Source organism: Copadichromis virginalis, linkage group LG20 (assembly GCF_057382275.1).
Source record: "Copadichromis virginalis isolate Kocher_CV1m ecotype Utaka linkage group LG20, C_Virginalis_male_GT1.1, whole genome shotgun sequence".
Classification (NCBI taxonomy): domain Eukaryota; kingdom Metazoa; phylum Chordata; class Actinopteri; order Cichliformes; family Cichlidae; genus Copadichromis; species Copadichromis virginalis.
Window position 1 is genome coordinate 21,960,371 of NC_140637.1, and position 11,990 is coordinate 21,972,360.

General features: G+C 40.5%; 1 protein-coding gene across 1 annotated transcript in view; it reads right to left on the reverse strand.

Annotated features, from left to right (window-relative positions):
* LOC146684786 (prickle-like protein 2) overlaps positions 1-11,500 on the reverse strand; it is a 36,375-nt gene extending 24,875 nt beyond the window's left edge. The window contains exon 1 of the mRNA XM_085443305.1: positions 10,975-11,500. The gene's annotated coding sequence lies outside the window, so the exon portion shown is untranslated. The remainder of the gene's footprint in view (positions 1-10,974) is intronic.
* Positions 11,501-11,990: the final 490 nt, after the last annotated feature.

Below are 11,990 nucleotides of genomic sequence, written 5' to 3' on the forward strand. Positions count from 1 at the left end.
TGCCTGAGCAACGCTCTGCGGAGACCATGCATGACGCTGCGAGCCCTGAGAATGGGGGAGCATCCTGCTGTTGGAAAAATCATTAGCCGAAACCTCAAATTCAATTACTTCCTCGTTACTGGATCTCCCCTGATGGTGCTCTGGAGGACTTTGCAGCCAAAATAACTCCCGTAACTCCTCCACCTTTGTGATCTCCCCTGCCAGATGAGAGGGCCAGCATTAGCAGCTGCCATCAGGGATCAACACAAGCAGAAGGAGTCAGAGAAACATTTGGGGGCGTTAGCGGGGGACAGCAAGTAAATAAATATAAATGAAGTCCAAAATGATGAGGTACGATTAGTTTTTGACCAAATAACACCAAATAAAGTTTGATTCAAAAATAGAAAGCGCTTGTTTTTTTGTTTTTTTACAGGTACTCTGACATTTACTTCGGTAAAAGTCATCAGTATTCAAAATCCTTCATTTCTCATTATAATGGCCAAATCAGAGATGCAATCATTGTTGTTCCAATATGGAAATACAGTTTCAGAAATTCTATTTAAGTTTTAGTATAGCATTATTGCATCTGTAGACCTGCTAACAAATAACACATTTAATTTAATGTAATTATTATTTTTAGCAAAAGCAAAAATATGCAAAATGCAAGGAAAACCTTAATTTAATCTTAAAAATGTATCATAGCCAAGTAGAAAATATAAATACTCAAATAAGGTAATATTTTAAGTACTTTTAAGTACTTCTACATATTTTAAGTGAATACCACTTGTCCACTAACTGCATTAAGTTAAAAACCTAAATGAAGGCGTTAATAAAAAGATGGAAAAAGAAAGTGAGCGTGTAGGCTGTGAGCACCTTTCTATACTCTTCTTGGCTTCCAGGAGTCCCAGAGGGAATGGTTGAGCCTGCAGAGAAAGCACTGTTGGGCTGAGACAAGTGGATTAACAGTGATCTTATTTTGCTTGATGAGGGGGTTGATGAGAGGCAGGTGCTGCAGCTTTGGAGCAGATTTGTTGGTCAGAAGTATTTGAGTTTGAGTGGTTTTTACAAAGGGAGGCATAATAGCTAACAACTTTGCCCGCATTATGTTCTCGTGTTGTCAAAGCTGTCCACATTGATGCAGAGCTCATAGGAGGAAACCAAAGATTTTATCTGTGAAGTAATTATCCTGCAGCTTCACAAAAATGAAAGGTGTTTGATTTCAGTATAGTTTTACATTTACCTGCACAACATGATTTGTGGATATCCATTTAGTCTCTAAAAGGGCTTTCCCAATGCCTCTGATGAACCCCTGGGCTGCATAAAACATGTCTATTGGATGGATTGCCACGATATTTGATACAGACATGCCCTGTTCCGCTCAGGATGAATTTTATTCACTTCTAGCAACCATGGGGAAGTCAAAATTTCTTGGCATTATGCATGTGTTAGAATAGGACTGTGAACATGCTAAAAATGCTTTTACCTGACATTAGGATTTATCTCATAGCATCTCTATTAAAAAAAAAAAAACAGAAGTACAGCCTTGCAGAGCTGTGGTGTGACTATTGGGACAGTTTAGCTACCCTAAACTGGCAACTATAATCAAAACTCAGCTACAATATAATCACCTTCTCCTGGTTGAAATTGTCTGAATGAAACTGAATCCTAAACCTCCTGAGAAACCCTCCTTCAGCCAACAGAAGAGAGAAGAGATCACTTTATTGGCCAAACTTCCCAAATCATAGAGTGAAAATGCAAATATAAGAAGAAATATGGTTCACACTGTTTTTATACAATCTAAATCGTATTGGAGTTGAAGGGGGTATAATATGAGTTCATGAGATGAGATTTGAGGAGAGAAATGGGAAAGTGAAAAAGATAAAATAAGAGGAAAAGTCTGAATTTAGATATTTTCTTAAGACGACAGCTAAAATTCATGGAATGGGGAGGTGACATAGAATAGCAAAGGTCTCTGGATTTAGATCGAGGGTGTTTGGGTGATGGGATTTCTGTCTGCTTTTTATGCATTTTTCTCCCTTCTCTGCAACCTGGGTATCAAGTGAGAACTGCCAATCAGTAAAAAAAAATGCCTTTGGGTACTGACAAAGAGCACAGAAGACCTTGGAGCAAGAACCGCATCCTATGCATTTTTAAAAATCTAGTATGCATTATTTAAAATGAAGTCAAGCAAAAGCAAAAAAAAACTAAGACTGAATTAATATCAAGATCCAAAAATTTAGTGAAAATATTTTATATAATTTTATTTATTTCAGATAATTCACTGTTTATATATTAACATTTATTTAATGGTTCAATTTGTGAATGTAGAAATTATGTTTGAAGTTATCTTTCATCTTGCCATTACCAAGTTAGACAGAACTGCCTTAATTCCTAATGGCACAAATTTAACAAGGTGCCGGAAACATTCTTCAAAGATTTTGGTCCATAATTACATGAAAGGATTACACAGTGTTGTTGGCTGCACATTCATGATATGATTCTCCTGATGCACAACATCCCTAGAAAGGTGCTGTACTGGACTGCGATCAGGTGACTGTTCATGTTCAAGAAACCAGACTGAGATGATGTGAGCTTTGTGGCATGGCGCATTGTCCTGTTGGAATTAGCCGTAGAAGATCTTAAAGGAATACTCATGAAGGCCGTGGCATTTAAACAATGTTCATTTGACATCAAGGGGGCTAAAGTGTGCCAAGAAAATATCCCTAACACTATTACACCACTTGAACCACTGTAGTGGTTGTAGTTGGAACCACTAATACAATGCAGGATGGGCCCATGCCTTTATGTTGTTTATGCTAAACTGTGAACCCACCATCTGAATTTCACATCATTAATCAAAAGTCATCAGACCAAGAAATGGCTTTGTGGCCTTCTGTTGTCTGATTTTAGTGAGTCTGTGCAAACTCTAGCCTCATTTTCCTGTTATTAGCTGTCAGAAATACAGCAAATTGCTGTAACCGATTTACTACAGCAGAAGACCATAGCAAATAGGCTACGGTCTTCTGCTGCAATAGCCAATTAGCTTTAAGGTTTGATGTGTTGTGCATTCAGAGATGCTCTTCTGCATACCTCGGTTGTAACAAGTGGTTATTGTGAGTTACTGTCTGACCATTCTCCCCTGATTTTTTATATCAAAAAGACATTTTCTCCAAGAAATCTGCTGCTCGTTGGATAATTTCTCTTTTGTCTACATTGAAATTCCTTTAAATCACCTTTATTTCCAATTTTTATGCTCAGTTCAAACTTCAGCATATTTTAAAACATGACTTCAGTGTCATACTGTAAAGCTGCAACGCTGGTCATTTTAAACCACTTCAAGGTCACATTAAATCATTCAACTGTAAATTGTACATTTAGACTGTTATTGATATTTTTTTTTACCTTAATTTTAAAGTGTATATTTATTCCTTTTATATTTACCTTAGTCTTCAAGTATATATTTATTTCTTACTCTTCTTATATTTATTGTTGTTTTTTGCACTGAATGGAACTGGAGCCTCATCATCTCATCTCTCTATATACTGTACTGTATATAGCAGAGATGACAATATAGTTTACTTTGACTTTGACTAAATATCTCTGTTATATGGGCCCTGGCTCATCACATCATATCAACATATATTTTTATACTGTTCAACTCAATCAAATTACATTTCTAAGACACTTAAGTCATTTGTTGTGTATATAAGTCATGTTTAGTTCTTCAAATAGTGCTTAAAATAAAGATGTAATTTTGTGGCATTTGCGATATTCACTTTTAAATATCGTAAAATTAATTAACTTTAAGAAACTTTAAGCTAAGCATGAAGTACTTTAAATATCCATGTCGTTTACCATCATAGAGCCATGAGTGCATAGACTTCTCACCCAGGCTGATTGAATATGCTTTCACTGGCATTTTATGACCATTTGAGATATTTTGGATGTTAAAATGTGCTCCATGGGTCCGTGTGTGTTCAAAGGCATTTTCATAAACATAAAAATGCTATTTCAGAAGACCAATGATGATGCCATTAATATGAGTATAGAGTGAGTATTAAACCTCAGGCCACAGCATAACCACAGATGATTCCCCTCGAGTTAACGTTTCTCATATCCATCAGTTAGTCAGGTCAAACTTGCACCACCATCTACAACAGTAACACCGGCGGCAGCATTTACATCATGCTGTCACTCTCCCCGGGCAGTAATCCATACACCTGCACTACGACTGCAGCCTCTGTTTGTCCCTTATTCTCTCTGTAACTATTAATTTCAGGGAAACAGCCTTTCTCTGACTAAGCACAAACTGCGAGTTGTTCTCTTAGTGATCCCTATTGTATGCCAGTCAGCATTTTGCAGGATACACACTGACTGGATGGAAACTGCTGAGATGCAAAGTGGCGCCGCACTGAAGAAACACATAGTGGTGAATCGAGCTTAAACCCCAAGCTGTACAAATCTTTCTGCCTCTCTGTCCTCCTTGTCTGTTCCTTACTTCTTCCATCTTCTTACTTCTTTTCGTCCAGTAAAAGTATGCGGGGGCTGTTTGAACTAGAAGCATCACAAATGGCCAATAGCAAAACAGAAGAGCAGATGGCAGGAAGAGTGGGTCCAGATGGGAAGCTTTGGCCAGATGAGCGAAGCTGGTGCAGGAGCATACTGACACTAAGTGCTAAGGAATCTTTAAAGAACCAGTGAGTCAGGATGTTGGTGTTGAGTAACTAGGGCAAACAGGACCACGATGAAGCTTTGGGAACAATTACAGAAGTTTGGTCTGATCAATTCACAATGGTCTCAGCGCTACAATAAGCTTTAATGAGCAAGTTAATGATTGGTTTATTCAAACCAATTAAAGTGCTGTAATATGAAGCTTGGGAGAACATTAGTCATCAGACAGCAGGCAACCACAGGGAATCATCGAAGGTGCACTTGAAGAGGAGCTTGATTAACGACTAGTTTGAGGGTAAATATTCACCTTTCATTCCACATGGAAATAAAATCACTTTTTTCTCTAAGTCAGACATTATAAGGAACATGATTCACATGATTTCCTTACTGTGTATTCTCCTTTTAGCAGTCAGGTATTGAAACCTACCTTCTATTTTCTTTTTCTAAGATCATCTTTTGGATGTTCTACTACATTTTTATTAAGCTTCTTCTTTGGCTTTATTTGGCTACTCCCTTTAGGGGTCACCGCAGCAAATCATCTATCGCAATCTCACCCTATCCCTAGAATCCTCCTCTGTCACACCAACCCTCTGTACGTCTTCTTTCTCTACACCCACCCACCCACCCACTTTCTCTGTGGTCTCCCAGCTCCACCTTCAACACCTTTTGTTCGGTATATTCACTATGCCTCCTCTGCATATGCTCATACCATCTCAGCCGTGCCTCTCTAACTTTGTTTCCAAACGGCTCAACCTAAGCTGTCCCTCTGACATACTAATTTCTAACCCTGTTTCCCTTTGTTCACTTCAAATGAAGATCTTAGCATCTTCCTCTCTTGCTGCTATCCTTCTGTCACAGATCAGGTGGGTCAGGTAGGGTGGAGTTGGTCCATGAACTTGCTTCTTTAACTCTTTTGTCTGTTGCTTTGGATGGTTGATCCCAAGTATTTAAACTATTTTCACTTCCTCTACTCCTGCATCTTCAGTGTTATGCCTCTCTTTCACATCCATGTATTCTCTCTTGCTTCTACTGACTTACTCCTTTCTCCAGAGCATACCTCCACTTTCCCCGGCTCTGTTCCACCCATTCCCTAATCTCAATGCAGACCACAATGTTTTCTGTGAACATCAACATCCACTGAGTCTCCTATCTCATCAGGCAGCCTGTCTTTCAAAAAGACAGACCAGGTAAAAAGGTGGTGGGAAACCTATCAAAAAATAAATAAGTCTTGGTAAAAGCTGTATGTAGTAAAAGTAAAGCTACTACAATTAAAAAAGCAACACTCATTTTAGGTTTGACAGCGTTTTAGTAGGTAAAAGTGACATGAAGTGAGCTGCGGTTTGGGGAAGGCCTTGAAGGGGACTGGCGACAGCTCCCGGGCCTGGCAGATCCCCATGTACTAAATAGAAGTGAAGAAGTTGAAGAATGGAGAACAAGGAGGGAGGGAGGGTGGGGCACGTAAACGAGAATGATCAGCTTGCAGAACTGGGGGAACTTATATAGATGACAGCCGAAAGGAGCGTGTTTGGAGGCGTGGTCCTGCTCCTGAAATTACAACACAGAATCTCCAATAATAGTTAACCTACTCATGAAAGCAAAGGAGTATAATCTTCCTACACGGACATATAGACTTACTAGACACTTCATTTGGTAAACGTTCCTCATACAAGTCGAAACCTCTTTTGGCTTCAGAACTGAGTTAATTTTTCTCATCATAGATTTAACGTGATGATGACATGATAGCATCATACAGTTGCACATCCATGATGAGAATCTCCGGTTCAACAACATCCCAAAAGTGCGTTCCTGGATCGAGATCTGGTGACTGTGCGGGTCATTTGAAATCAAGAAACCAGTTTGAGGTGATCTATGCTTTCTAACATGTTTTTTTATCCTGCTGGAAGCAGCCATCAGAAAATGGGCAGTCTGCAGTCATAAAGGATAGATATGGTCAGCATCAATACTTTGGTAAGCTGTGCTATTTAAGTAATCCTTATTTGGACTAAGGGGCTCACAATGTGCCAAGAAAATATCTCCCACACCGTTACAACACCACCAGCCTGAACCACTGATACAAAGTAAAATGGATTCTGGTCCTACCATTGAATGTTGCTGCAAAAATTAAGACTCAGGTGTTTTTTATCCATCTGCTGTCCACCAGCATTGGTGAACCCGTGTGAACTGTAGCCTGGGTTTCTTGTTCTTAGCTGACAGGCTGTGTGGTCTTCTGTGAGCCAATCTTGTTCAATGTTTGAAGTATTATGCATTGATAGATGCACTTCTGCATACCATAGCGGTGATCCGTTGCCTTCCTATTAGATTCAAGCAGTCTAGCCATTCTCCTCTGACGTCTAGCATCAACAAAACATTTTCACCCAGAGAATTGCAGCTCATTAAAACTCAGAGATGGTCTCAGCAGATCAGCAGTTTTTGAAATCCTTAGCCAGCCTGTCTGGCACCTACAACCATGCCACATTCAAATGTGTTCACAGATGTTCTTCTGTCACTTAAATCACCTTTCTTCCCCATTCTGATGTTTGGTTTGTACTCAAGCAAGTTGTCTTGGCTGTGGTGACTTTAAAAAGCCATGTGACCTTTGAAGTAAAACCAGCTTTTTAAGCTTTGCCTTCAGAAGGCATTCAGGACTCACTTCCTTCTCATGTTCACTCACTGGTTTTGTATGTTGTAGGGAACATTTGAAGCATCACTGTTATGTGTGGTAGTGGGTTCTTGGACTAAGTTGGTCCACATTTTTTGTGGTAATTCACTGTATTCATAAACTTGTCTGTACACAGCAAAAAACACCCCATAATAATCAATTTTACTGTACTTGTGTTTCTTTTCAAGATATTTGAGTTATTTGGTAATAAATATTTCCACGATTGTTTGCTTTTGCTTTTGCAAATCTGTAGCTATGCGCTTGGGGAATCAGGGTGGAGACACACATGATTAAAGTGCCTGGTACCACTGTTTCATCTGTGAACTTCTGCGTGCCCATTTGTTTTCATGTTTATGAGAATAAGGAAGAGCAATATATTCAACAGTGAACTAACAAGGTCCCACCTGAGACCTTTAGTGCCACAAGGTAGCCGAATGAGTCAGTTAGGTCTCAGCACATGGTGTCCTGCTGTATTGTATGTCACACTTTGGTGCCTCAACAGGCTGCTTCTGTGTTGAGTTCTTCTCTTAGATGACAGTGTGCGCTCTTTGTTCTGGCTGTGTCTCGTGACGGCTCTGCAGTGTGCTGTATGAGTCTCGGGCTGCGTCACCACTGACTGTAATAGCTGAACACTGCAGGGTGGAAAAAACACTTTAACCTGCATGAATTTTGTAGCTCTAAAAGAAGAAAATAAAAAACAGAACCCGAACAAATAGTGCTATAAATCACAAATTAATGACTAAATAGATGGCTACACTGTGCTCTTCTTGCATTTTGAAAAGCAAAATAAGATGAACGGCAAATAACTTTTTTTTCCCTCAGTAGCTACATCGTCAGCGATATGCCACAGAAAGGCTGTGACTCGGTAATCAATAATATGCTTGTACAGCGAACATAAAAGCATCAAAAGCTCGATTTTCACGAAGCTTCTCTCCACCATTATCTCCTAAGTGAATACAATTCCCATTTTAATTTAATCAGGCACAGCAGGATGAACTCATGGGGTCCTGCTTGGAATTGACTGCAGTAAAAACACTAGTTTCATTTCCTGTTTGGAAGCCTTTTCCAAAGGGTGGCGTTTTTAAGCTACTGTACAAATTATCACCATGGCAACCAGAGCTATCTGGAAAAATGCAACAAAAATGGTTAAAACCACAACACAAAACAAAAAAAACACTTCTGTTTAATACGCCTGCAATTACAGGAGCTAATCTTTTATTTGGTGTTTGAGTGGGAGGTCAACTGCAATACATGTGTAAATTAAATAAATAAGTAATTCATACCAAAAAATAAAAAGTCTGCAGATCTACCTACTCATGGCAATCCTTCACTCCATCACTCTTATTCTATTTTATCAACCTTATGTAAGAGAAAGGTCATAGAATATCTATTATTTAACGCCTCAGTCATGGTGTATTACATTATTAATCACCTCAGTATAGTCTCTAAACACACACAGTGTGACTCTGATTCTGACCCAGGTGCCACATAAAACAGATCTGCAATCTCCCTGGATCACTTAATTAGAAGACCATAAAAAGACAGCCGCTCACTTCATAACCACAAATAATGTCTGCACAAATTTAACAAACAAACCATTAAAAAAGAAATCTGCCACCACTAGTGATTTGTCAGCGGGCAATCAAGAGGCTTCCTTGTGATCCATTGTTAGAATAAAAACTGAACATGAATGGCAATGCAAGTCTAAATTCTGAACATGTCCTTTGAGGGAAGTGAACAAACAGGCTTTGTGTAGCTGATACAATTGTATAACATCTGACTGAGCCACCTGAACTGTCAGCATATCAGGGCCATAAAAGCAGCACAGAAGCAGAAATGTACTGTGAAAGCGCCGCATGGGGCAAAGCAGCAAGAGCTCTGAGACACCCGCCCACCCTTCCTGAATCAGCCGTTTCTGTGGCGACCAGAGCGGAGAGGGGTGGAGGGAGGCGCATGGTAAAAGTGAAGAGACAATTTCAAACCTGGTGGGAGAAACATGGATGGATGGATGGATGGATGGATGTCGGTACATATATACTGGAGGTTGGGTGAAAAAAGGAGGTGGCACAGTCAATGGGGAGCTTGGGCTGTTTTTTCAACATCACAGCAGTGACAGATTGACAGTTGGAGGCAAACAACAGCAGCAAACACCGAGGGGAATTTTCGCTGTCAATGGCAGCCCAGATCACGGTCATGGCTCAGGGGTTTAAACCATCTAAACACTGACAATGTGTCTCTGTGAAATCTCATTCAGCCATATGCTTTTATTCAAAGGATTGTATTTCTCTGTCCTCTCTTTAAGCAAATCATACAGGCTTGAAGTTGGTCAGATTCAGGCTTAGTTCAAAGACAAACTTCAAAAGAACTAAAGTCCATTCAGCAAGTTCTGCAGTGGAGAAAATAATTCTAGACCAACCTGCTGATTCCCTGCGGTAAACATTCATGAGCTGCCATTACACGTAATTACATCCCAGGATGCAGTACAAGTGACGAGTGTTACACACCAATATGGAGGAGAAGGTGCTAAAGAGGAATCCAGCTTTGCAACACAGTACAAATAATTACGTTTGGGCTCAATCAGGGCAAAACAAATAAAGAAATCAGCACTGATATGATACACTAACACAGACAGGAGAAAAGTGGACATGTGAGCCAAAAAAAAAACCTTATTCCAAATTAACAGCAGACTGTTTGCTGCATATAACGCCACAGAAAAAAGGCATGCATGATCTGGCCCATTAGAGAGATCTTTGATTTGATGTCAGCTCTATTTTTGAAACCAAGCCAGTATGCTGAGAACCTTATTATGTAACAGATTAGATGTTAAAGCGAGAATATTGCTACAGTCTTAGACTACAGCGATCGCATTCTACCAATGCTACAATAATTAGGGATGGATGCAGTCGTTCTCTTGCGCAGTTGAGACGAAAGGCTCACGCTAAGCTCAAGAAAAACAGCGTAAATCTGAAGTGTAAACTCCTGCAGATATTCCCGACAGTTGTTGATAAACTACTGTGTCCACACGGACAAATTGCGGGCTGGAACGGAGGCGCAATCTGCATTCCATCAAATACTGTAGTCCGCCTAAAGCACAGCTTCTGAGATGAAACTGTCTTCATCTTGTGTTGTTGTTTTTTTTTTTTTTTGGGGGGGGGGGGGGGGGGGGGGGGTATCTTGTTTTTTCTCCCCTGTTTCTAAACTACACTGAGAGAGCAGTGGCAGAAACAGTTTCCACTCCACCCACTCTCTCTAGCAGGGACACATGGACACATGGGGAAACAGGGATGAAATCAAATGCATTTACTCCTTCCAGAGGCAACGCTTTCCCCAAGTCCCAGCGGTCTTTCTCACCTGTCAGCGAGAAGGTAAACAAGCCTTCATACAAACTAACGTTTGCGCGAACATATATGTGAAAACACCCCCACCTGTCACATCGACGCGCACAAAACCAAAGGTGGATACACCTCATTTCTTAAGAAGAACTTTTGGCATTTGTGAAATCATTCCTGTATATACTACAATATTCAAATAGTAACATGCATACATTACAGTAAAATAAACACAGACTGGTGGAAATCATAATAATAATAATGATAATCACATGGATACATCCAGTGCAGTCTTTAGTGAGTCGAGTATTTTGTCATGATTCTGTTGACACTCACCTGTTTGTGTAGCTGGTTTCAGAGTCCTGGGGTGCGAGGCAGCTCAGACAGAAGTGCGCAGGGACTCGGCTGAGTTGCTCACACTGGACACATACCAGAAGACTGACTGGCTCTGCTCTGCACTGCACAGCTCACAGCGCTCTGCTCTTCCCTCCGAGTCTCAGAGTCAAACAGCAGATCTGCTTCTGCTGCCTCTCCCTCTTCCTTTCACACGTACTGTAGCAGCAACAGAGGGAAGGCTGGGGGGCTGCAGACTCTCTGATCAACACAAGTCTCCCTCCTCTCTCTCACTCTCTCTTTCTCCCTCCTCTCTCTCACTCTCTCTTTCTCCCTCCTCTCTCTCTCTCTCTCTCTCTCTCTCTCCTTCCGGCTCTATGTCTCTCCTCAAGTATGGCTACAGGCAACCGCGGCTGAAGAGATGAGCAGAAAACACAGTGAGTAAGTGTATAGATGAAGTTGACTCCGTTTGCAAGTATTTATGTTGTGTGCTTTTGTGCGAAACGGCGCGCTGTACAACAGCACTGCACATAAGCGTACACGCAGTGGGAGAAAGCTTTACTCCCACCTCCTGCTCCCCCTTTTCACCACCACCTACCCTCCGCTCCTTTGCCAGCCCCACACCAGCCTGTTGAAATGAGTCATCAGCTATCAGCCAATCACACAGTGGCACACAGCCTCCGATAAGAATAACAGGAGTATTTATGCACTCCTGCTTTAAGAAGATGGAAATGACATGGAGAATTGTCTGGCATACTTTGCTCTCAGTGGGGATGATGACAGAAAATCGCTAAAGTTTATTTATTGATTTTTGTAATAATATATAATAATATATTTGTCCTTGTCATGTTATATATGCGCTAAACATGTGCAGTCCATCACCTCCTTTAGTAGCTTACAAAGAAATACGGCATGAATATAATATACGTTTGGAAATATAATAAAAGGGTACAATGATCATAACTGCATCACTTGTGAGATGTGAGTCACTGTGGCATATGATTCATTCAATCAAGGCT